This window comes from Globicephala melas, chromosome 4, assembly GCF_963455315.2.
Source record: "Globicephala melas chromosome 4, mGloMel1.2, whole genome shotgun sequence".
NCBI lineage: Eukaryota > Metazoa > Chordata > Mammalia > Artiodactyla > Delphinidae > Globicephala > Globicephala melas.
The window spans coordinates 61,188,618-61,215,927 of NC_083317.1; the positions used below are offsets into that span (position 1 = coordinate 61,188,618).

A 27,310-nucleotide genomic window follows, 5' to 3' on the forward strand; every position below is an offset into this window, starting at 1 on the left:
CTCCATTATGCAGATTAGAAAACGTGAGCTGAGAAAATGGCACAGTCAGAGCTGAAACCCTAGTTCTGCACCACAGATTCTGGGATTTTCACTACACTGAAACTTCTCAATCCATGACATTAAATGTAATGATTAGGTGGGAAAAAAAAAGGAGCCCCTCTACAGAGATAACATGCTTTGTTTCAAAAATAAACATCTAAAAGATCTGACCATACAGTGGGACTAGAAATAAAAATAAATCACTATGGGGATTCCCTCGGTGGCGCAGTGGTTGAGACTCCACCTGCCGCTGCAGGGGTCATGGCTTTGTGCCCCGGTCCGGGAGGATCCCACATGCCGCATAGCGGCTCGGCCCGTGAGCCATGGCCGCTGAGCCTGCGCGTCCGGAGCCTGTGCTCCTCAATGGGAGAGGCCACAACAGTGAGAGGCCCGCGTACCACAAAAAAACAAAAACAAACCAAAAAAAACCACTATGGTTCCCTGAATAACATTAAAAGAAAGGTATGAGATACCATGTCTAGGGTAGAATTCTCCTTTCTAAAAATAGAAGAAAAGCAACAAGATCTTTAGTGAGACAGTCCACTGATAAAGAAAATGGATTTGATTTTTAACTCATTGAGTGAAACTGTCAATATGCATACCTTCAGTGACAAGCAGCTGACAAGTCTTGGAATAATCCAGAAAGAATAATTATTTGTAGGAATTAATATAAGAACTGATTATTTGTAACTGTGTTCTAGGTAATAATAAATGATGATGACAGGTTGGGAAAATATATTAAAAGGATTATACTCTACAGTATCTAGGGAAGAAAATATCACTTCAACTTCTAGATATGCAAAGATGATTGGAGCTGGATTTGTAAACCAACCCTAGGTCTCTGCATTCTATCAGCAATATGTTTAAGGGCATTGCGTGAATTACTTATATGAATGTGGTAGGCTTAATAATGCCCTCCCCCCAAAGATATCCATATCTTAAACCCTTGTACAAGGGAATTTTATCTTATATGGCAAAAAAAGGTTTTGCAGGTGTGATTAAATTCAGAATTTTGAGACAGGGAGATTATCTTGGATTATTCAGGTGGGTCCTAAATGCCCATGTATCCTTATAAAAGGGCACAGAGAAACTCCCTCAAACAGAGGAAGATTTGATACAGAAAAAGGGAAGGCAGTGTGACCATGAAGGCAGAGAGTAGAGTGATATATCCACAAACCAAGGAGTGCTGGCAGCTATCAGAAGCTGGAAGAGGCAAGAAATGGATTCTTCCCTAGAGCATCTGCAGGGAGGCTGGTCCTGCCAACACCTTGATTTTGGCCCAAGACTTGACCTCAGACTTCTGACCTCCAGAACTGTGAAAGAATAAACTTCTGACCTCAGACTTCTGACCCCCAGAACTGTGAAAGAATAAACTTCTATTTTTAAGCCACCAAGTTTGGGGTAATCTGTTACAGTTACCATAGGAAACAAATATACCCACTATACATATAGCAGGTAGCTTTGCTAAAGTGCTGCCTTGATTTAGCTGAGGGACTTAATAGAATCAAGTGCTTTTGAACTTGTCTCTGGTACTGAAAATAGAAAATCTTCTGCTTGATACTAGAAGAGGACTCTGTTGTTTCTCTTCGCTAAACAATTCAAATTGGTTTGAACTTTTGCGGGGTTAACATATGGAAGCAGTCAAGTGGAAAGCATGATGGAGAGCATAGTCTTATGTTGAATCGTTTCCACTGGAAAGTTGAGGGATGAGTCTTAGTTTTTTAGCTTGGGCAAGTAAGGTTCATAGAGGAGACTGTTAGAAGGAACCGGTTGGGATACCGTGGGCAGAGGTAGAAATCGACTTTCATTTTGACACTTTAAATTTAGGCTCTCTGTTAGACACCTAAGTACACATGTCAAGCAGGCAAGTGAACATACGGATTTGAAGCTCAGGGGAGAGGTGAAGGCAAGAGACAAACATTTGAAAATAATCAGCACAGAGCTAAAGAGAAAGTAAATGTTAGAAATCTGACTTATACTTTTTTCTGAGTAGCTAATATACTGATGCTTATTTTACTGATCAGAGATTTATTTTTAAACAGTATTACTATTTCTTGCCATTTTTGCAGCCCTCTCTTTGTTAATTAAGGTTATATAAAATATCATTGAATCCCATACCATTTATTCTTTAAAAACTATGATGCTCAATGAAGTCATTTCCCCACACACAGTGAAATGTGATGAAATCTATCCATAATAGGAAGCTTTTTCTCATTAGAGGTGACAGAGATCTGAGCATTTAGTTTTTAGCAGTTTTATTTTTTATCAGAAGTGAGAACAGACTGACCCCTTGCTAAAATAATCACAGAAATCAGAAAAAGAATATCATTATATGCATCATAGTACTACATGTAATTATATGTGTGTGTGTGTGATATATATATATATATATATGTATTTTACTTTAGAAAGTTAAATGTTTTTCTGAGCTAACTCTTGTAAGAATAACTTGCTGCATGAACTACTAGAGATGCTGTAGAATTTTTTTTTTTTGTAAATTGAATGTTTTTTTTTTAAATTATATATTCTCTGAGAAACTCTTTATGATAATCTCACTCAAAATACTCAAGTCTGTAGGTAATACGAAGTGTGCTATAATTGTGGTGCAAATATGGTCACATAATTGCATATTTTAAATCAACCACTTAGTCTCCACTTTGCTTTTAGCAGCATATACAGACCTTTTGAAATGTCTAAGAATCACAAGGACTTATTGTTATAATCTACTTACATAGTCCAAAAGTGGAACTGGCCTACCACTCTCTCATGGAAAGAGAATTGGAGTCTCATTAGTCCACTAGCAGTGCTGTTTCTTACTGCCAGATGGTTCCACAGATGAAGGCTGGTCTTACACAGCCTATTTGACTGTACTTATCCAATGCTCATAGTAGGGTGCTCCATGCCTGGGGTTCTGAAACTTCAGCTTCAGCACTCAGCTTAACATCACCTTCCAGGGATTAGCTGGTGCTGAGATTCCTTTTCTGGTAGTTATCCGTGTATCCGAATGCTTTTCTTCCTAAACCTTTCAAACAACACCTTCTGAAGATGGCTGTTATCAGAGAGTGAAAAGTGCATTATCCTTCCAAGGAAGACTTTATAAGTGATTTTGAAGAGGTTTGGAGGGCTTCTTATCCACAATAGGAAAGAATCACAATTTAATTCCTTTTGGCTCATGCCATTTCATAAAAGATAATTCCAAATAAATTCTAGCTTAAAAAATAAAATACAAACCACAAAGCATTCTGTGGGGGAATCTGCAAGATTTTCTAAATATGGCAAAAATTTCAGTGATGTGCTGGGTATCATCAGGAAGAGAATAATTTTTAATTACAAAGCTCCATCTCAGCTAACAAACCGTCATGGTTTTATACTTCATTACTTTGTGTACATTTAAAAAATGATAGCAAGTTGGAAGGACTTCTGCCTTGACCATGCCAGAGTAACTTGTTTCAGACTTGCCCTCCCACTGTAATCCAACAATTAGCTGGAAACAATAGTATAGGGCTGTGTTTCCTACACAACGGAGACAAATAAGATGAGCCCTATGATAGCCCCAGCTTAACACCCTTGAGATACCTTCTAGACCATAATGTAGGAAGAGAAAATCAAAGCAAAGCCTCGTGTGCTCACTGAATCAAGGAGACAGAGATTAGAATTAGAGAGGTGAAGATGGTATATATGGAATTTGTGGAGCAAAGAACTGGATAGAGAGAAACTATACATAAAAAGAGCTCCAGAAATTTGCATAGGGATCCCTTTTTTTTTGCGGTACGCGGGCCTCTCACCGCCGTGGCCTCTCCCGCTGCGGAGCACAGGCTCCGGACGCGCAGGCCCAGCGGCCACGGCCCACGGGCCCAGCTGCTCCGCGGCACACGGGATCCTGCCGGACCGGGGCACAAACCCGCGTCCCCCGCATCGGCATGTGGACCCCCAACCACTGCGCCACCAGGGAAGCCCGGGATCCCTTTTATATGTTGATGAATAGGAAGTTGTGCATAATGGAAGTCACAACTCCACATGATCAGACTAGTACTGTTGGGGCGATATAAACTGAACAATTCCAGGAGATATCACAGAACTGAGGCACTTTCAAGTTCTAATCAGCCAGAGTAAAGACTCTTTGTTGAATACCTGAGGTATTCAGTAGAGATCCCAAAAGAGTTGCATCTTAGTAGTAGGGTTAAACAAGCCCCAGAGAAAAGGATACTCTAGACCTCCCCATTCTTACACAGCTTAAAAACAAGCCTCAAAAGGATCAAGCTCATACACAAGTAAATTTAATGCCTGCCAGGACAAAATTCAACACTTTAAAAAAAAAAGACAGTAAAATCCAGGCACTGAAGAATGAAAAACCCAGTGTCCAGCAACCAACAAAAAATTAGAAGAGGTGGTACTAAGCAGAAAAACTGACACATTACCAGGAGAAAAATGAATTAACAGAAACAGTATAGATACAGACAAAAACTTTAACTATTATAAACATGCACATTGATTAAATAAAAATTTAAAAATGAGCTTGGAAAGAAGAGAATGAGATGATACAAAAAAGAACCAGAAAGTTTCCACTTTGGCTTAACATATAGAAAACTGCAAGAAAATTACACTTCCAGCCTGTAGAAAGCTAAATAATGGCCCCCTAAATATGTTCAAGACTCAATATTGATAAAATGTCAGCTCTCCCCAAATTGATCTATAGATTCAATGGAATCCCAATAAAAATTTCAGCAGACTATTGGGTTTTTTGTTTTGTCTTTTTAGAAATCAACAGTCTAATTATAATATTTACATGGAAATGCAAAGGATCTAAAACAGCCAAAATTGTTTTTAAAGAAGTAATAGTGTGACAGGGCTTTCATTTATTTCAATACTTACCATCAAGCTATAGTGATCAAGATTGTGTGGGGATGAATATATAGAAGACTGGAAATATGGCCACAAATATATGTTCAACAGATTTTCTACAAAGATGTCAAGGCAATTCAGTGGTGGGGGGGACAGTGGGGAGGGAAGTATACTCTTTTAAACAAGTGGTACTGGAAAAACTGGAGGCTTATTTGTAAATAAAATTGATCCTCATCTCACACAATACCAAGATTAAGTCTAAATTTATCGTAGACCCAAACATAAACCTAAAGCCATAAAACTTCTAGAATAAAATGAAAACTATAGCACTACTAAAATGTAAGAGAAAATCTTCACAACTTTGGACTATGCAAAAACTTCTTAGGACACAACACCATGAACTAAAAAAGACTGATAATCAGACACTATCAGTCAAAGTTAAAAGTTCATACGCTATAATAAAATAAAAAGAAAAGCCACAGGCTTGAAGAAAATATTCACAATACATATGTGCATGATATATATTTTAATTGAGTTGCACAGACACTTCACAAAAGATATATGAATGGTCAATAAAAATATAAAACTGTTTAATAATATTTGCCATCATTGAAATGAAGATTAAAACCACTGCATGCATCCTAGAATGGTTAAAAATTTTAAAAGAGTGTTAATACCAAGTGTGAAGAACAAAGCAATTGAAACTCTCAGACATGCTGGTAGGAAGGTAAAATGCTACAACCACTTTGAAAAAACAGTTTGCCAGTTTCTTATAATGTTATAGATAAACTTACAGTCCAACCTAGCAGTTCTATCTCCAAATATTTACCCAAGAGAATTAAAACATATGTCTACACAAAAATTTATACACAAATATTTATATTAGCTTTATTTGTAATAGCACAAAACTGGAAGCAACCCAAACATCTTTCAACATGTCAGTGGGAAAATTGTGACATATATATATAGCATATATATGACACACACTGGAATACTACTATACAGTAATAAAATGGACAGAGATACTGCTATACAAAATAACAAGGTTATATATCAAAAATTTCTGAGTGAAAGAAGCCAGACACAAAAAACTACATACAATATTATTCCATTTGTCAGATAATGGAGAATAGGTAAATCTCATTTATAGTAAGAGAAAGCAGATCAGTGCTTGCCTGGTGCCACAGGTGTGGTGATTAATGCTAAGAGGCACAAGGGAGCTTTTAGGGTGATGAAAGTGTTCTATTCTTGATAGTGATGGTGGTTATACATATGTATACATTTAGCAACATTCATGAAACTGTACACTTAAAATAGGTGCATTTTATTACAGCAAATTGTAGCTCAATGAACCTGACTTTAAACAAAGGCAGTAGATCTAGAGAGAGGATACTAGACTGAATGATAAATGTTAGACTCCAGATTAGAAAGATAAAGTCTGAGGGAAAATAAGACCAAAGGTTTTAAAATTTGAAAATCAGAAGTAGGCTGAACATATACTTAAAAAAGAAAAGGAAAAAAAAAAAAAACCTCAGTATTTTAAGAGAAAGTATCTATCATAGATTGAATGTTTTTGCTTCCCCCAAAATTAATATGCTGAAGCCCTAAACCCCAGTGTGGGTGTGTCTTGAGATGGGGCCTCTAAGGAAGCAATTATGGTTAAAGGAGATCCTAGGGTGGGGCCCTGATTTGATAAGGATAGTCCTTATAAGAGATGCCAGAGAGCATACATTCATATTCTCTCTCTCTCTCTCCTCACACATGCATCAAGGAAAGGCTATGTGAGGACAAAGTGAGAAGGCAGCTATCTACATGCCAGGCCAGAAGCCAAATTTTCCAGCCTCTTCATCATGAATGTCTAGTCTCCAGACTGTGAGAAAATAAATTGTTTTTTAAGCCATCAAGTCCATATATTTTGTTATGGCAACCCAAGATAATTAACACATATCCTTTAAACTTAAAATGGTAAGTTTAATTATGTAAAATGTTGTAACACTTCGCAGAATAGATAGCAATCTTATAAAACTCAATAGTCCAAGCAGAGAGAGTTCAGAATAAAAAGAAGTAGTTTCAATAGTAGATCATGGAGAACACCTTTGTAATTTGCTGGTAGGCAGTACATCAGTATATTTTAAGATTTACTGCTATTTTTGTAGTCTTAGGCCAAGAATAGAAATCTTTTCTACCCACAAAGGCCTTGGTTCTCAGGTACTTGTCCTCTCTCTGTCTTGCAGAAGGACAGTCTTTCCATGTATATCCCTTGGCTTATCTTTTATTTCTTAACTGCCCTTTCAATATTCTGTACATGTTTGTATCACTTGTCAGTGGGTCCATGTCTTCCTTACTTCCATTATAACACGTATTAAGTTGGATGAAGAAACATAAGAGCGTATTATCACATCTTACTGTCTTATTATTATCACTGTCTTCATAGAACCTAGCACAGAGCTTGATGAATCACAGGGACTCTATACCTTGTAACTGAATATAATCTTCAGGTGTAATTCTCCAGTCCTAAGGTCCTTAGCACATTTATCATCCCATCCATTTCCCACAGCCCTGCAGTTTGACAATAGGGAAGTAGAAAGAACTCCAGGAAAGGAGTTAGTAAACCTGAGTTTTGGTTCTGGTTCTGAGAATGACTTTTTGACCTTGTAAATTTAATTCAAGCTTCCTGTCTTTAGCATTTTCACCTACAGTATAGGGATTAAACCCAACTTCGTTATTTCAGAGCATATTGTGAGCATGAAATGAGACAATGTATGTGAAAGTGACTTCTAAACCTCCAAGTTTAATATAAATGTCAATCATCATTGTGTTTACCTTGCTATTATCAGACCACATAGATTGCATCTGCCTCTGGGCCTAATATAAAGCATTTACTCAGTTATATTCCCACTACCAAAAATGATTTTGGAAAGGAGGGGGAATTGAGATCTCCTTCATCCACTCTTTAAATAGTTGGTATATCAATGAATTAATGGTTTGTTGTTTTTAAGACACATCAAGAAAAATTAGGGTTATGACTATTCTTAACCTTGATTGATTCTAGAAAAACAAATCAATATTTTCTTATTTTCAATCAGCCCAGCCACACATAAAGAATTTTATTTATATTTTGGAATACTTTCATTTAATATAATTCAAATGTATTAATTGACATATTAAGATTATGTAAATTGTATTAATATAAGCTATTTCTCATCATTTACCTAGAATTAGAAAACAAAATTATATAAAAATATAAAAATGTAGTCATGCAAATATAATAACTACATTTTATGTGCTATCATATCAAAAATTCAGGCTTTGCCTTCCTGCTAAATTTAGGAACAAGACAGGATGCCCAGTCTTACCACTTCTATTCAACATAGTATTTGAATTCCTAGCCACAGCAATCATACAAGAAAAAGAAATAAAAGGTATCCAAATTGGAAAGGGAAGAGGTAAAATTGTCATTATTTTCAGATGACATGATATTCTACACAGAGAACCCTAAAGACTCCACACAAAAGCTATTAGAACTAATAAAAGAATTCAGCAAGGTAGCAGGATACAAGGTTAATATACAGAAATCTGTTGTATTTCTTTACATGAACAATGAAATATCAGAAAGAGGAAGTATAAAAACAGTCCTGTTTAAAATTATATCAAAAAATAAAATACCTAGAAATAAACTTACCAAGGAGCTGAAAGACCTGTACTATACACTGAAAACTATAAAACATTGATAAAGGAAACTGAAGATGTAAATAAATGGAAAGATATTCCATGCTCTTGGAATGGAAGAATTAATATTGTTAAAATGGCCATACTACCCAAAGCAATCTATAGATTTAATGTCATCCCTATTAAAATATCCATGACATTTTTCACAGAACTAGAACAAATAATCCTAAAATTTATATGGAACCACAAAACACCCAGAATTGCCCAAGCAATCCTGAAGAAAAAGAACAGAGCTGGAGGTATAACCCTCCCAGACTTCAGACAATACTACAAAGCTACAGCAATCAAAGCAGTGTGGTATTGGCACACACACACACAAAAGGACATGTAGATTGATGGAACAGAATAGAGAGCCCAGAAATAAACCCAAACACCTACAGTCAATTAATCTATGACCAAGGAGGCAAGAATATACAATGGAGAAAAGACAGTCTCTTCAGCAATTGATGTTGGGACAGCTGGACAGCTACATGTAAATCAATGAAATTAGAACACTCCCTCACACCATAGACAAAACTAAACTCAAGGGCTTCCCTGATGGCGCAGTGGTTGAGAGTCCGCCTGCCGATGCAGGGGACATGGGTTTGTGCCCCAGTCCGGGAAGATCCCACCTGCCGCCGAGCGGCTGGGCCTGTGAGCCATGGCCTCTGAGCCTGCGTGTCCAGAGCCTGTGCTCTGCCACAGGAGAGGCCACAACAGTGAGAGGCCCGTGAACCGCAAAAAAAAAACAAAAAAAAACTAAACTCAAAATAGCTTAAAGACTTAAATATAAGATATGACACCATAAAACTCCTAGAAGAGAATATAGGCTAAACATTCTTTGACATAAATTGTAGCAATATTTTCTTAGCTCAGTCTTCCAAGGCAAAAGAAATAAAAGCAAAAATAAACAAATGGGACCTAATCAAACTTAAAAACTTTCGCACAGCAAAGGAAACCATCAACAAAATGAAAAAAACAACCTATGGAATGGGAGAAAATATTTGTAAATTATGTGACCAGTCACTGGGTTAGCATCCAAAATATACAAACAGCTGATACAACTCAATATCAAAAAAACAACCCAATCAAAAAGTGGGCAGAAGACCTGAATAGATGATATTTTTCCAAAGAAGACATACAGATGGCCGACAGTCACATGAAAAGATGCTCAATGTTGCTAATTATTAGAGAAATGCAATTCAAAACCACAGTGAGGTTTCACCTCACACCAATCAGAATGGCTGTCATCAAAAATCTACAAATAATAAATGCTGGAGAAGGTGTGGAGAAAAGGGAACCCTCATACGCTATTGGTGGGAATATAAATTGGTGCAGCCATATGGAAAATAGTATGGAGGGTCCTCAAAGATCTAAAAATAGAGCTACCATATGATCCAGCAATCCCACTCCTGGACATATATCCAGAAAAGACAAAAATTCTAATTCAAAAAGATACATGCACCCCAATGTTCATAGCAGCACTATTTACAATAGCCAAGACATGGAAACAACCCAAGTACCAATCAACAGATGATTGGTTTAAGAAGATGTCACACACACACACACACACACACAAAATGGAATATTAGTCATAAAAAAGAATGAAATATTGGCATTTGCACAACATGGATGGAACTAGAGAATATCATACTAAGTGAAATAAGTCAGACAGAAAATGACAAATATTATACGATATCACTTATATGTAGAATCTAAAAAACAATACAAATGAATCTATATATAAAACAGAAACAGACTCACAGACATAGAAAACAAACTTATTGTTACCAGAGGGGAAAGGAAGGAGGGGGGCATAAATTAGGAGGATGGGATTAACAGATACAAACTACTATACATAAAATAAATAAGCAACAAGGATTTACTGTATAATGCAGAAATCTATATTCAATATCTTATAATAACTTAAAATGGAAAATAATCTGAAAAAATTATATATATATGTATGTATAACTGAATTACTTTGATGTATACCTGAAACTAACACAATATTATAAATCAATTATACTTCAATTAAAAATACTTCAGGCTTTGTAGTGTATATCCTTTTTCTGAAAGATGCAATAAGCATAATGCAGCACTAAAGGAGTATATTAAATGTTTGTTTACCAGGAAATACCCATTTATTTGGAGGTAAGGTTATGGTGAAACCACATATGATCAGAATTTGTAGAACAGCATCCATGAAACCAAACAGTGATGGAAAAAACCTTTTGAAAATATATGCATCATTTGCCAATTTTTTTATCTTAGCTTTTCAACTTGTTTTTCAGCTTATATGCAACTATTTCTGCTCAGTGGCATGATCATTTTCCCCATGAAGTGTATGATATTTTCATAAAATGAAGTAGTCACTGACAAATTTATTTTCAGTCTCTTCATTAAAATTTATGCTCTCTGTATTTATTGCATAGGTAAGGCACTATGGCATCATCAACAACTGGTCACTTGTAGGCCACTCAATGAATGCCAAATACCCACAGCATTTTATTTAATTATTAACATGTCATGAATTTTTTAAATGGGAAACTTAAAAAAAACTTTTAGAACAGTCCCATTGTTTGTGTGACATAAAGGAAAATGTGTACCATGTTCTTGGTGAAAACTTAGGTGCTCAGAAATACATAAAATATACAGTATGGGCACAAACTAGAAAGTAATCATGTTTACTGATTGGGGGACTACAGAGAAATTGACTCTGGAGCTGGATATCAAAAAAAAAAAAAAGAGTATGACTTTCCAGGAATATAAAGAATGGAATGCCTTCTTTAAGAGAAAATAAATGAGGATGTTGAAGTGGTGAGAGAGAAGGTTAGGTAAGCAAAGTCTAGAGGGCTGATTGACAAGTTTGGACTTAAATCTGTAGGCAAAAGGAAAATGTCAAGTTTTGTTATTTTTTTTTAAAGTAAAAATTTTATTGAGATATAATTCACATGCCATAAAATTCACCTTTTAGTGTACAATGGAATGACTTTTAGTATATTCATGGAGTTGTACAATGATCACCATAATCTAATTTCAGAACATTTTCATTATCCCAAAAAAAACTCTATACCCATGAGTAATCAGTCATACACTCTTCTCTCCAGCCCCCAGCAACCAATAATCTACCTCTGTCCACATGAATTTGCCTTTTCTGGAAACTTTATGTAAATGGACCCATATAATGTGTGGTGTTTTCTAACTGGCTTCTTTCACTTAGCATAATGTTTTCAGGATTCATTCATGTTGTAGCATGTAGCAATACTCCATTACTTTTGATGGCTGAATAATATTCCATTCTGTGGATATACTACATTTTGTTTATCCATTTATCAGTTGATGGGCATTTGGATTGTTTTCACTTTTTGGCTGCTATGAACATTTTGGTACAAATTTTGTATGAATGTATATTTTCATTTCTCTTAGGGTATACCTAGTAGTGGAATTCCTGGGTTATGTGGTAACTTTATGTTTCATTTTTTGAGGAACTGCTACAGTGTTTTCCAAAGTGGTTGTACCATTTTGTATTCTTACCAGCATGTATGAGGGTTCCAATTTCTCCACATCCTTGGCAATACTTGTTATTGTCTTTTTTTATTTTAGTTATTCTAGTGAGTGTGAAGTGGTATTTCATGTGGTTTTGATTTCCATTTCCCTGATGACTACTGATCTTGAGCTTTTCATGTGCTTACTGGTCATTTATATGTCATTAGTGTATCTCTTCAAATTCTTTCCCATTTGTTTTAGTCTGTGAGGGCTACCATAATAAAATGCCACACACTGGGTGGCTTAAACAACAGAAATTTATTTTCTCCCATTTCTGGAGGCTGAAAGTCCAAAATTAGGGTGTCTGCAGGTTTGGTTTCTCCTGTGGCCTCTCTCCTTAGCTTACAGATGACCTCCTTATCACTGTGTCTTCACATGACCTTTTTTCTGCACATGTACCTCAAAACTCTTCTCATAAACACACCAGCCATATTGGATTAGGGCCCTACACTTATGACTTTATTTAGCCACAGTTACTTCCATAAAGGCCTCTTTCCCAGTCACGTTGGAATTAGGGCTTCAACATATGAATTATGGGAGGCACAGTTCACTTTGTAACACCACCTTTAAATTGGGTTATATGACTTTTAATTGTTGAGTTATAGGAGTTCTCTATGTATTCTGAATACAAATGTCTTATCAATATATAGACTTATGAATATTTTCTTCATGATTTTTTTTACTTACTTGATGGTGTTCTTTGAAAGAAAATGTTTTCAATTTTGAAAAAATCCAATTTATCTGTTTTTCTCTTTCATCATCTGTGCATTAGGCACCATATCTAAGAAATTATTGCCTAAACTAAGGTCACAAATATTTGCTCCTATGTTTTCTCCTAGGAATTTTATAGTTTTACATTTTATATTTAGATCTTTGATCTACTTTGAGTTAATTTTTATATATGGAATGCATTAAGGTTCCAAAATTATTCTTTGGCATGTAGATATCCAGTTCTCCTAGTACCATTTGTTGAAGACTATTCTTTTCCTATTGGATTATCTTGTTACCCCTGCTGAAGATAAATTGATAATAATTGATAATGTAAACATTTATTTCTGGAATGTGAATTATATTCCATTGATTTATATATCTCACCTATACAATACCACCTTATCTTGATTACTATAGCTTTGTAGAAAGTTTTGAAACTGGAACGTTTGAGTCCTCCAACTTTGCATTTCCATATGAATTTTAGGACCATCAGGACAGCTACATTTTTATAAGCATTGTGTTGAATCTGTAGATCAGTTTTGGAAGTATTACTTTCTTAACATATCTTCCAACCCATGAATATAGGATATCTATACATTTATTTAAGTTCTTCTTTAATTTCTTTCAACAACATTTTGTAGCTTTCAGTGTACAAATATTGCACTTCCAGGGTTAAATTTATTCCCAAGTATTTTATTCTTTTTGATACCATTGTAAAAAATAGTTTTCTTAATTTCACTTTCTGATAGTTCATTGCTAAAAAACAAAACAACTGATTTTTATGTTAATCTTTATCTTGCAACATTGCTGAAATCATTTGTTAGTTCTAATTTTTTTTTGTTTAATATTGCAGATTTTCTATATATTAGATCACATCACTACACATAGAGATAGTTTTAATTCTTCCTTTCCAGTCTGGATCCCTCTTATTTCCTTTTCTTGCCTAGTTTTCCTGGGTAGAACCTCCAGTACAATGTTGCCTAATAGAAGTAAGAGTGTATAGCCTTGTCTTCTTTCTTATATTAGGCTGAAAACATTCAGTCTTTCACCATTAAGTATAATATTAGCTGTGGGTTTTTTATAGCTGTCTTTTAATTTTTGTAAGAATCTTTTTTAAAAAATAAATTTATTTTTTATTATTTATTTTTGGCGGAGTTGGGTCTTTGTTGCTGGCATGGGTTTTCTCTAGTTGTGGAGAGTGGGGGCTACTCTTTGTTGCGGTGCTCAGGCTTCTCACTGTGGTGGCTTTTCTTGTTGCGGAGCACGGGCTCTAGGCGTGCAGGCTTTAGTAGTTGTGGCACACGGGCTTGGTTGCTCCACAGCACGTGGGATCTTCCCGGCCCAGGGCTTGAACCCGTATCCCCTGCATTGGCTGGTGGATTCTTAACCACTGTGCCACCAGGGAAGCCCCTATAGCTGTCTTTTATCAGGTTGAGAAAGTTCCCTTGTATTCCTAGTTTAAGTATTTTTATTATGAAAGTTGTTGAACTTTGTCAAATCATATGATTTTTGCCGTTTTTTCTATTAATGTCGTGTATTGATTTATTTTCATATGTTATAGCAACCTTGCATTTCTAGTGTAAATATACCTTGTTTGTGGTATATAATACTATTTACATGTTATTGGATTCAGTTTCCTAGTGTTTTGTTAAGGACTTTTGCATCTATATTTATATGGGATATTGGTCTGTACATACTTTTCTTGTGATATCTTTGGTTTCGGTGTCAAGGTAATACTGGCCTCATAGAAGATGCTGAGGGATTGTAAACAAGAGAACGGCAGTAAAACTTAACTTGGAAAGGAATAAAATAATTTTTCAGGTAGCTCACTCCAGAGCATGGTGAATGGATTGGAAGATATGAGGATGGGAGGGGTAGAGTTTGGAGTCTTGGAGACCAGTAAGAAGATAATGAAATGACGTAAATTGGAAATGATGAGGTTCTGAATCAAGGTTGTGGGCATGAGGATTGAAAGGAAGTGCTAAAAACAAAATATATTGAGGAGGTATATGAGAAATCTCATTTCTATATTCTCTACCTATATTTTCTTGGTGTTCAGTGGATAAGTATACAGGCCCTTGGGGTTCTTTCATTTTATTTCTGCTGACACTGCCGCTCTCCCTTTCTTTATCACACAAGTATTGGGAAAACAATTCTCTGCTTTTATATAGCTGAGATCAGATGAATTTTAGAAAAGGAACTTTGCTAAAGGACCCATGGAGAAACAAAAGAGAAACAGGAAAAGAAAGCGTGCAACACACTCAAATGTGCCTCAAAACACCATCAGACAAACATAATATAGGTTTCTGACATTCCAATAGCTCATTCTTGCCCAGTTAGCAAGCCCAATTCTAATCTATACCCTATACAAGGGCCAAATTTAGAGAATCCTCTTTTTGTTTCCCTCCCATGCCCCCTCTACCAGAGTCCACGTTCAGACAGAACAGATTATCTGTAAAATTCAATGGAAAAAGTCAACAGTATTACAGGTACTTGAGTCATCCTTGGTAAAACAATCACACTTTCCTTAAGAATCCATCGTCATAAAAATAAATTGGGAAAAGAGATTCACTTTTTTTCCTCCCATAAAGGATGAGGTCACTAAGGAACTTTTTTCTTTCCTCTGTGGCAGAGCTCATCCTTAGACATTCAGTATCTTTGTAGAAATATCAATTTCTCACTTGTGTCTCTCAAAGGGCAGATGGAGCATCTACTCATCCATTCATTAAACTAACTTTTTCTGACAGCTCACTATGCATCTGTCAGTAACTTAACCAGGCCCTAGGTTCACAGCAATGAAAAGGTCCATCCATTGTCCCCAAGAGGCAGGAGTTGAGGGGAGCAGGGCAAACACCTAAAGAACCATTTGTAGTACAACATTATGAGAACACTGATAAAAGTTAGCAGAGAGAGCACACAAGAACAACATCTCAGTTGTGTATGATGCAAAGAAAGCGTGTCTGGGAAGCCTTTTTGGAGTAGTGATTTGTGCTTGAACAATGAGTATTTGTTAGCCAGGAGAGGAAAAAAAGGATATTGATGTCAAGGAAAGGCATTGAAGCAAAAAATAAAAAAACTGTCTGGATTTTATATATATCTGCTTTCAGGACACAGTAAAGTTCTCCTAGATGTTCCCCAAATAGTAAATCCAACTGGTCTTCTGATAGAACGCCCGAATGAGGCTCACAGATTGCTTCTAAACTCGTACACAAGTTGCTTTATCTATCTAAGCCTTAATTATTTTACTTTTAAAAAGCAGAAGCTGTATTCTTAATGAACTTTACTGTTCTAACATTATATGCTCTCCTCAGAAGAGTATTTTTGTCTCTAAACAGATAGTAGAGATATCCAGAAGGGACTTTTTGGAGTGTAATTGGAATCCTGGGATGGTTGGAGAGATTTGGTGTGGGGCAACTGAGAGGACTGGAATTGTATGTAGGAAAGGCAGTGCTGTGGCTTCATTTGGGAGTGGATCAGAGGAGGGAAAGAAGGTAGAGATGGTTGTAATGCACTTGGATTGTAGGAGATTCAGGAAAGATCCACTTCTATTTGCTGTACACATAGTTTTGTGTGTGTGTGTGTGTGTTTATCATTCTGAAATTCATAAAGTGTGATCTTGTATAGCAGCAGTGTGCTGTGTGCATCTACTTAAAGGACCTATGGCCCAGGGATGAATGAATGAATGAATGTATGAATTTCTCTCTTTCTTCCTTTTTTTTCTTCTCTTCCTCCCTTCCCTTCTTTTTCACTTGTTCAGAAGGATTTCCTAATCTTGTCACTTTTCCAGAAAGAAAATGCTAAAAATACTAACTGAAGAGATGTCATTGTTGAGGACGATCCCTTTATTAAAGTGTAGTAAATACCGGAAACACAAGCTAGTGTCCTCTGGGCTGAATACTAGACATGTGTGGTCCATAAAATATGTTTAAAGATCACAAGCCGTAATTTAAAACTAAGATTTCACATACAAATTTGAATTCCTAGCTTCTCTTATAAAGTCATAAGACTTGATAGCATTGGAACACTAATCTTAATGACAGCAATTAGATGGACTTGAGTAGTATTTGCCCACTTTACATGGGGTATGTGCTTCTAACTTAAATGCTTTGTGTCTCAGTTTTCCTACCTTTAAATTGGGGGATAGTAAGGGAACCTCGTGGTTTGGAGGGTTAAATAAATTAATATGTGTAAAACTCTTCAACTTATGCCTGGTACAGAATAACTGCTATATCAGTGTTTGCTGTGATTATGATTATTATTCCTTCCCAATTAAACATAGCCTTTACCACTTGCTATTGTCTTCCATCCATCCTGAGCTACTCATTTATGTTTCCTGCCTGGCTCCTATAAACATTTGTGTTTTGATCTCTGCTGTAGGCTTTTCACATTTGTGGACTTGACATTTGTGATTTTAACCACTGTAAAGCCACCCAAATATCCATGACTCATTGAGAATTGTGATTTTGTTGAAGCAAAAATTAGACTCACTCATCTTAAAGGCCTGGTCAGCAAAAGCAAACCACTTAGATTCTGAGTGGACCTGGCTCAGCATCCACTTTTCATGTGGTGCTGTTGGACTCCTGTTGTATGCAGTAACTCTCCTGAGGGGCTACCTAAAGGGGAACATCTATTGTAGTGTTCATTTGGCCATCAACACATGCCTTCTGTGCCCCTCAAGAGAGTGCCTTTTCCACTGTGATGCTTCCATAATAAAATATTATTCTATGGCTCAAAGGGTTGGAACACTTGAAAAATAAAGTTCTGAATACAATTGTGAATCATTTCTATGAGAAGAAAAAGAAGGGATGTAGTTAGAAACGAATTGGCTGCACAGAGAGCACCTGCCAACTCAGCTTTTTTAATGAACCCACAATCATGATGGCAAGACGAGCATCAACAATGGATCCAAAAAGGGGTGTCAGATACCTGGATAAATAGTTGAAGAAAGCAAAAAGCCAGCAGGAGCTCACTTTTGAAAGAAAAAAAGACAACTAAGAATAATAAAGGACCTTGGGTTGAAAGAAGAAGAAAAAATACAGGCAAGGCCTGCAGCTGCAGAAAGATAAATGTGAAACTAAGAGATAATGGAAAAATAGAGAGAAGGCAGAACTTTCTGACTCAGATCTTGTGATCATCTTTTCTGGTAACCAGAGGTGTCCAACAATGGAATAAGTTGCCTGGTAAAGTTGTAATTTTTTTAGACATTGAAAGGGTTCAAGCAATGGCTGGAAAATCACTGGTCAGGGTGCAGAGCCATCAGGCTCTGGCTCCCAGAGATTCCTCTGCTCAGGTGGACTAGGGACATGAGTTCTACAGAAAGGTCCTGAATCCCTCTCCTGCACTAAGGAAGTACCACTAGGACAGACCCTACTCTCTCAGTTCATTGCTTGCTACCTCATTTCTGATTCTCTTCCCAGCTCCTTTGGATGGTGTTTTATTTGATTGGCTCTTAGTTTGATTCCACTTTTTTTTTAAAGTCTCTTAAGCATATTTTACCCACCTGAAGTTCAGCCCAGTCTCCGGACCCTTTCCTGTCGCTTGAAACTGCTAGTTTAAGGAGAAAAATGAGAGAATATGTTATCATAAATCTAGTGGCCAAATGAAGGAATCTAATTTTTTTCTTCATTTTTATGAGCCTATTTTTCTTTCCTGTTTTATGAAATTGCACTGTAAGTAGGATATTTGGCAAAATTGCCTGTGTAGATCAGTTCACGTATTTGGAAGATGATTGTATGATTTTACAGCATTTGGAGAAACAGACAGTCACATTTTCCTAATAAGGGCTAGGGAGAGAAGAAGGTGACTACATAAATTGCAAAAAGAGGTGGGAAAGTTATTTTTGTCTTATCCCTTTCTCCTTCTACTAGAGTTAAGTTTTTTCCTGTTCGTAAGAAGGCATGCTGCTCTGCCTCCACTCCCGTGACAGGTCTTCAAAGGCCAGAAATGACCCTTCCATCTGACCATAGCATTATGCTATAGCTGCATTCAGGAGTCCTCATGGTGCTGCTGTTACATTCCTCTTTGGCTTTGCGGGCTGAACTGGAGTGCAGAGTGGCAATTGGCCCTTAGCTAAATATAGCTGTGGATATTGCTTGCCCAGCTCTCGGCTATCTTAATAGGGATTGTTGCTTGGTCACAAGAGTATAATTAATGTGCCTCTCTTCCCAGGTGACAGAAGTTACCTTTAAAGAATTGGCTAAGCATGTTCCTTCTGTAAGTTCCAATTCCCCCATCAGAAAATTATGAAATTTAATAAAAATATTGCAATGATCATAGTAGGTTATTTGTTATATGTGTGCTTTCAAGATACAGAGAAATATTGCTGAAATTGCACACTGGGGAAGAGGGGTGGCAGTATAGATGGAGGTGGAGAAAACACAGAGCAAAGTTCTTTCTTGTCCTAAAAAAAAATAGAAAATATTTCTAGGGCATGGTGTTCCATAGAACACGCTGAATGGACAGTCTTGTGAAACCTAGAGGCAAACAGTGGAGTTTTGCCCCACTGAGTTGCCATTATGGATAATCTCTCTCTCTCTCTTTCCCCACCAGGTATCCTTGTCTCCTTCTCTGTTTTTGAACCTCTATTACTATCTACTTCTTGGACTCTGCTTGTTTCTCTTTTTCTTCCTTCCTCCTGTATCCTATAACTTAACTCCTATGCTTCAGTTCGTCTCTCTTTCATTCATTTATATACTGGGACCACTTCTTCTCTCTTCCCTGTGTATATGGCCACCCCCACCTGTCCTCAGGCATTGACTCATGGTGTTGACATCCTTTCCCACACACCTATGCCCACACACTTCCTGTACTTCATGGCTTCAATCGTTCCTTTGTTGGTGTCCTCCTTTGCCAGCACTGACTCAGTGGGGCTTCCTCTGCAATTCTGTGTTGGTGTCTGTTTGGATCAATGTCATTTTAGTCTGACATGCAAATAAAGCACCACTCAAAGTTGTTCCTACAGAGCAGAAAGCATGGGAAATGATCTGGGGAATGACAGGCAATGCCATCTGACTGTAAACTCAGTAACATGACTTTTGAACCTCACTCTTCTTAATGAGTCCTTGCACACGTAATCTTTTTAATGAGCTCTAGGTCTTTCCCCACATTAAATGTTTCAGTTCAGGAATTTTTAGTTTTTGTTTACTATTTGGTATTGTTTGTAAAAATATCTACCTTCTTAAAATTTCATTTTATTTGATGGTCTATTCATTTACTTTTTTAAAAAGACTTTATTTTTAAAGTAGCAGTTTTAGGTTCACAACAAAATTAAGAGAAAGGACCTGAGGTTTCCCATTACCCCCTGCTCTCACACATGTTTAGCTTCCCCCATTATCAACATCCTCTGTCAAATATCTAACCTTTTTAAGCTTCTAGTTGTATGATTTTTTTTCCAATTTGTTATGGCATTTATCTTCCAACCTAAAACCTTCTCCAGAAGGAGTTAGTTCCCTTTGTTTCTGTTCTACCATGGCAATTTGTCTATGTTTCCATTGTGCCATGTCTCATGCTGTATTATAATTATATGTTTACATGCATCACTTTCTCTTGAGGACAATTTTTTTTAATTTTCTTTCTTTCTTCTTGCCAAGAAGATTGTATAGCAGCTACAGCGCTGACCTTTCTAAACGTGTGGCAGAATATGGTCATCCCTGTTCTCAGAAAGCACCTAAATTAACAGAAATGGAAAAATCTTAGATCCTACAATGCAGGGTCAGATAATAAGAGTTGCATAATCTGAGGTGGAGGTTCAGAAATAAAGGGATCTCACAATCAAAAATTTAAGTACCCAGAACCCTTAAAATGAGTCTGTATAATGCTGCTTTGCTAAGGAGCACAACTTTGTTCTATATGGAAGCATATGTTATATCTGTGCACCTTCATGCCACTCCCACAGGGGATAGAAGAAATCTTGGGAAACTCCTTTTCAGATACTCTGCTCTGGCTGGTTCCTTTCCCCATGCTGACTGCCTGTCAGCACCACCACCCTAGGTATCCTACCTCCAAGAAACAGAAGGGTGCCCAGGGAGCTTTGTTCACTCTGATATAACTCTTTGTCTCTGTGGTTCTCCTATCATTTTGATGTTTGAGAAAGTTTGGACATAGAATTGGCCAATGTCCATGAGTTTTTTCCTCAATTCCTCAAATCTAGTCCTTATCTTTTTAGATCTGGATCTAAGATAGAATTTAGTGAATGAATTTGCCGCAAAATCATAGTTTGATATTTTAATTCCCATCATATTCACAGGTTCTGCCTCCACTCAAGGGGAGGGAATTATACAGGGAGTACACACCAAGGTGTGGGAATTTGGTGGGCCATTTTAGAATTCTGCCCACTACAATAAGCAAAGGAAAAATAAACTTGTGTTACAATTTCTATATTAAGATTCTTTTGACTGCAAGTAGCTATATCAATTCTAAATGACTTAGGCTAAAAAAGAATTAATTGGACATAGGCTAGACAATCTTACAGATTCCAAGGAAGAACTGGGCAACCAGCCATTGGGAGTAGGTTCTGGGAAAGTCCTAGAGACCTCAGTTAGTGGACCAATTCTTCAATGAACCAAAGTAATTGTGCCTCTTAGTTTGAAAGTATAGTAAATTCCTGGGAGAAAATTTGGGGATAGGTGCCCACCCTAAATCAGTCAAATACAACTTGGGATAGGGTCTCATAGTATACACATAGTTATGGAACCCACTCCTCTATACTGGGAATAGTTATCAGAGAAAGACTAATCACTGTGAACTATTCAACTACCCCAGTGGGAGTCTATGCCACAGTGAGGCAAAATGATGCAGTGTTGATGACATATATCAGTAAGTTTTGTATAGCTAGCGTGAAAAATGTCAGCCAGATAGAAATGATTAAAGTGTTATGTTAAGTTATATTAAAATACTTAAATTTTCAGTGTTATAAATTTGTCTATTTTGATTAAACTGTTGCATTTTAACTGATGCAATTTAAAGAGCATTAAACCACAGGCTGTATAGTTTAACTATTTTCAATAGTTTTTAAATGTTTCCAATAAGTAGGATATCTACCCTTCCTGCCTTGGAAATTTGGAAGTAAGTGGGAAATAATCCCTGTTCCCCAGATATTCCCACACCATGTCTCACTTGTGAGATGGACAGGTAGGGTTAGACTGGGTGGAAGTAATTTGAGAAAAGTTTTGGCATTGTATGCTAACTACACCTGTCACTGGAAGACCCCTTCTGCCACCATACTTCAGCCTTTGACATAGGTGTGTTCGACATTGCAGTTTCTGATGTTCGTAAGCAATACTGAAAAAATTATATATATTTTACTTTTGCTGAGGCATGAATTGGAGCCATGTGTACTGGGAGACTGAGGTGGAGTAGTGAGACTCTTTGCCAGTGAGTGAGCGCTGCTGACCACACAGACCCTGATACATTTATTTAAACATTTATTTTGTCCCTACTACTGTTGTACATTTTATAAGATGAGAGGAATTAATTGCAATAGTGGTGTTCACCTTGGTTTCATTAAATTTCCAAGGTGTGTTTGTTTTTTAATTAATGATTTTATGTGCAGTTTAATATATATTTATATAATACTTAACAGATTATAAAGCACTTTTCTATATACTATCTCTCTTGATTCTCACATAACCCCTTAAGGCAGTCAGGTAAACCCTATTCAGAGGGAAGAAGTCAGAGGGCATTGGAACTGAATGTTAGATTCTGGAACAGGATCCCTTGTCTTTTGACTTCTATCCCTGTGCCTTTTCAATAAAAAGCTGCCTTTGTTTCTCTCTGAAATTGTGACTTCCAATGAAAATAACAAAAGCCTAGCATTAGCATACCAGTGAGGTCTCAATAAATATTCAGTGTGACTAGATGGCCATTCTTTTTTTTTCTCAACTGAGAGTCCAAGAATCTCTTAGTTAAATGTGGAATCATCCTAGTAATGTTTTTTCTCTTTGGGCTTTGTTCCTAGAAGCTCTTTGAAGCACAAACAAAATAGGCTCATCCATTATAATTATTATTTATTTTTTAACATCTTTATTGGAGTATAATTGCTTTACATTGTTGTGTTAGTTTCTGCTGTATAACAAAGTGAATCAGCTATACATATACATATATCTCCTCCCTCTTGCATCTCCTCCCTCTTGCATCTCCCTCACACCCTCCCTATCACACCCCTCTAGGTAGTCACAAAGCACTGAGCTGATCTCCCTGTGCTATGCGGCTACTTCCCACTAGCTATCTGTTTTACAATTGGTAGTGTACGTACGTCCATGCCACTCTCTCACTTCTTCCCAGTTTACCCTTCCCCACCCCATGTCCTCAAGTCCATTCTCTATGTCTGCATCTTTATTCCTGTCCTGCCCCTAGGTTCTTCAGAACCTTTTATTTTCAATTCCATATATATGTGTTAGCATACGGTATTTGTTTTTCTCTTTCTGACTTACTTCACTCTGTATGACAGACTCTAGGTCCATCCACCTCATTACAAATAACTCAGTTTCATTTCTTTTTATGGCTGAATAATATTCCATTGTATATATGTGCCACATCTTCTTTATCCATTTATCTGTTGATGGACACTTAGGTTGCTTCCATGTCCTGGCTATTGTAACTAGAACTGCAATGAATATTGGGGTGCATGTGTCTTTTTGAATTATGGTTTTCTCAGGGTATATGCCCAGTAGTGGTGTTGCTGGCTCGTATGGTAGTCCTATTTTTAGTTTTTTAAGGAACGTCCATACTGTTCTCCATAGTGGCTGTATCAGTTAACATTCCCACCAGCAGTGCAAGAGGGTTCCCTTTTCTCCACACCCTCTCCAGCATTTATTGTTTGTAGATTTTTTATTTTATTTTTTATTTTTTGGCGGTACGCGGGCCTCTCACTGTTGCGGCCCCTCCCGTTGCGGAGCACAGGCTCCGGACGCGCAGGCTCAGCGGCCATGGTTCATGGGCCCAGCCGCTCCGCGGTATGTGGGATCCTCCCAGACCGGGGCACAAACCCGCGTCTCCTGCATCGGCAGGCGGACTCTCAAGCACTGCGCCACCAGGGGAGCCCTGTAGATTTTTTGATGATGGCCATTCTGACTGGTGTGAGGTGATACCTCATTGTAGTTTTGATTTGCATTTCTCTAATGATCAGTGATGTTGAGAATCCTTTCATGTGTTTGATGGAAATCTGTATATCTTCTTTGGAGAAATATCTATTTAGATCTTCTGCCCATTTTTTGGATTGGGTTGTTTGTTTTTCTGATTTTGAGCTGCACGAGCTGCTTGTATATTTTGGAGATTAATCCTTTGTCAGTTGCTTCATTTGCAAATATTTTCTCCCATTCTGAGGGTTGTCTTTTGGTCTTGTTTATGGTTTCCTTTGCTGTGCAAAAGCTTTTAAGTTTCATTAGGTCCCATTTGTTTATTCTTGTTTTTATTTCCCTTTCTCTAGGAGGTGGGTCAAAAAGGACCTTGCTGTGATTTATGTCATAGAATGTTCTAAGGTATGTTTCCTTATTCATTTTCATTTTGGTTGATCTGTCCATTGGTGAAAGTGGGGTTTTAAAGTCCCCTACTGTGACTGTGTTACTGTCGATTTCTCCTTTTATGGCTATTAGCATTTACCTTATGCATTGAGGTGTTCCTATGTTGGGTGCATAAATATTTACAATTGTTATATCTTCTTCTTGGATTGATCCCTTGATCATTATGTAGTGTCCTCCTTTGTCTCTTTTAATAGTCTTTAAAGTCTATTTTGTCTGATATGAGAATTGCTACTTCAGATTTCGTTTGATTTCCATTTGCATGGAATATCTTTTTCCATCCCCTCACTTTCAGTCTGTATGTGTCCCTAGGTCTGAAGTGGGTCCTTTGTAGACAGCATATGTACGGGTCTTGTTTTTGTATCCATTCAGCCAGTGTATATCTTTTGGATGGAGCATTTAATCCATTTACATTTAAGGTAATTATCAATATGTATGTTCCTACTACTAGTTTCTTAATTGTTTTGGGTTTGTTTTTGTAGGTGTTTTCCTTCTCTGTGTTCCCTGCCTAGAGAAGTTCCTTTAGCATTTGTTGTAAAGCTGGTTTGGGTGGTACTGAATTCTCTTAAATTTTGCTTGTCTGTAAAGGTTTTAATTACTCCATCGAATCTGAATGAGATCCTTGCTGCGTAGAGTAATCTTGGTTTTAGATATTTCCCTTTTATCACTTTAAATATGTCCTGCTGCTCCCTTCTGGCTTGCAGAGTTTCTGCTGAAAGATCAGCTGTTAACCTTATGGGGATTCCCTTGTGTGTTATTTGTTGCTTTTCCCTTGCTGCTTTTAATATTTTTTCTTTTTATTTAATTTTTGATAGTTTGATTACTATGTGTCTTGGCATGTTTTTCCTTGGATTTATCCTGTATGGAACTCTCTGCGCTTCCTGGACTTGATTGACTATTTTCTTTCCCGTATTAGAGAAGTTTTCAACTATAATCTCTTCAAATAATTTCTCAGTCCCTTTCTTTTTCTCTTCTTCTGTGACCCCTGTAATTTGAATGTTGGTGCATTTAATGTTATCTCAGAGGTCTCTGAGATTGTCCTAAATTCTTTTCATTCTTTTTTCCTTATTCTGCTCTGCAGTAGTTATTTCCACTATTTTATCTTCCAGGTTACTTATCGTTCTTCTGCCTCAGTTATTCTGCTATTGATTCCTTCTAGAGAATTTTTAATTTCATTTATTGTGTTGTTCATCATTGTTTGTTTGCTCTTTATTTCTTCTTGGTCCTTGTTAAATGTTTCTTGTATTTTCTCCATTCTATTTCCAAGATTTTGGATCATCTTTACTACCATTACTATGAATTCTTTTTCAGGTAGACTGCCTATTTCCTCTTCATTTGTTAGGTCTGGTGGGTTTTTACCTTGCTCCTTCATCTCCTGCGTATTTCTCTGTCTTCTCATTTTGCTTAACTTACTGTGTTTGGGGTCTCCTTTTCACAGGCAGCAGGTTTGTACTTCCTGTTGTTTTTGGTGTCTACCCCCAGTGGCTAAGGTTGGTTCAGTGGGTTGTGTAGGCTTCCTGGTGGAGGGAACTGGTGCCTGTGTTTTGGTGGGTGAGGCTGGATCTTGTCTTTCTGCTAGGCAGGACCAAGTCCTGTGGTGTGTTTTGGAGTGTCTGTGACCTTATTATGATTTTAGGAAGCCTCTCTGCTAATAGGTGGGGTTGTATTCCTGTCTTGCTAGTTGTTTGGCATGGGGTATCCAGCACTGGAGCTTGCTGGTCGTTGAGTGGAGCTGGGTCTTAACGTTGAGACGGAGATCTCTGGGAGAGCTCTTGCAGATTGATATTACATGGGGCCTATTAGGGGGTCTCTGGTGGTCCAATGTCCTGAACTCAGCTCTCCCACCTCAGGGGCTCAGTCCTGACACCGGCTGGAGCACCAAGACCCTGTCAGCCAACGGTAGTTCTGTGATCTTGGACCAGGCAGTTAACTTCTCTGTGCCTCAGATTTCCTTTTGTGCAGCACCTCCTCGCCCCACAGGCCCAGTCAGGTGTGAGGAAAGGGTTGTCACTCACAGGCTGTGCAGGGAGGAAGCCCGTGAGGCTGCTCAGGACGCTGGTACAGGACCTAACTGCGCATGCCTATAATCATTTTTTAATTTCTTTCCAATATGGGCATCAGGGAGAAAGGACACTGAGTGGTAGAAAAGAAGTGATACAGAGCTAGTGATGGGTTGGGCCTTGGGGAATCCCTGGAGTCCAACATTGCAAGACACCAGTCTTAATTAACAGAAAAGTGAATTATACACAGTCATACACACAGTTTAGTTACATCTTCTTTTCCTTTGTTAAGTTAAAAAATGCTGGACATGAGTATATGTGTGTGGGGAAGTGATGGTAGTGACAAAGTGGGCTGGAAGGGGCAATGGTAGATGATGGTCTTATATTGCCTTTTTTGACCTCAACAGTCTTCTGGGCTGGTAGTTAGTCTTTTAACTCACAGCTGTGTTTTGCTAGTTGGTTGATGTGCCAGGTATCATTTTTGTAAGTGAAAAACAAAATGAAAAATAAAATGCAGCATACCTGTTTTGTATCCTTTAAAGATATAGTGATGACTTTTTAAATATAATGTTGCCCTAGGGCTCTGCATGGTCCTGAAAGTCTGCTATGTTCAAGACGTGTATAAAGCCCAAAGGCAATATTGCATGATTAAAGAAAAGATTTTTTGCCAAGGCAATAAACATATTGATGCTTTAGTGTCCTTCATATTATCAATCCTTTGTATTAACATCCTTTCCTTCACCTCCTCTCTTTACCACCTGTGATACAGGTTTTGAATCACTACTCCCGAGGTGATTTTTTGTGATTTAGTGATAGTGTATCTTTGGTAATTTTTTCCACCTCTCTCTTTAATTGTTCATTCTTTCAATTTTTGAGTCTCCCTTTTTTCTACTAGAACAACCATTTTCCCAAGGTCTATTGAAGAGAAAGATTATCTTGTTACCA

The 27,310-nt window shown here is 37.3% G+C and overlaps 1 long non-coding RNA gene across 3 annotated transcripts in view; it reads left to right on the forward strand.

The window, feature by feature from the left end:
• LOC115853600 (uncharacterized) overlaps positions 1-27,310 on the forward strand; it is a 393,922-nt gene that overhangs the window by 117,314 nt on the left and 249,298 nt on the right. For all 3 annotated transcript variants that reach the window (XR_011377418.1, XR_009563702.2, XR_011377417.1), the window contains exon 3: positions 24,275-24,326. This is a non-coding gene — a long non-coding RNA (uncharacterized lncRNA). The remainder of the gene's footprint in view (positions 1-24,274; positions 24,327-27,310) is intronic.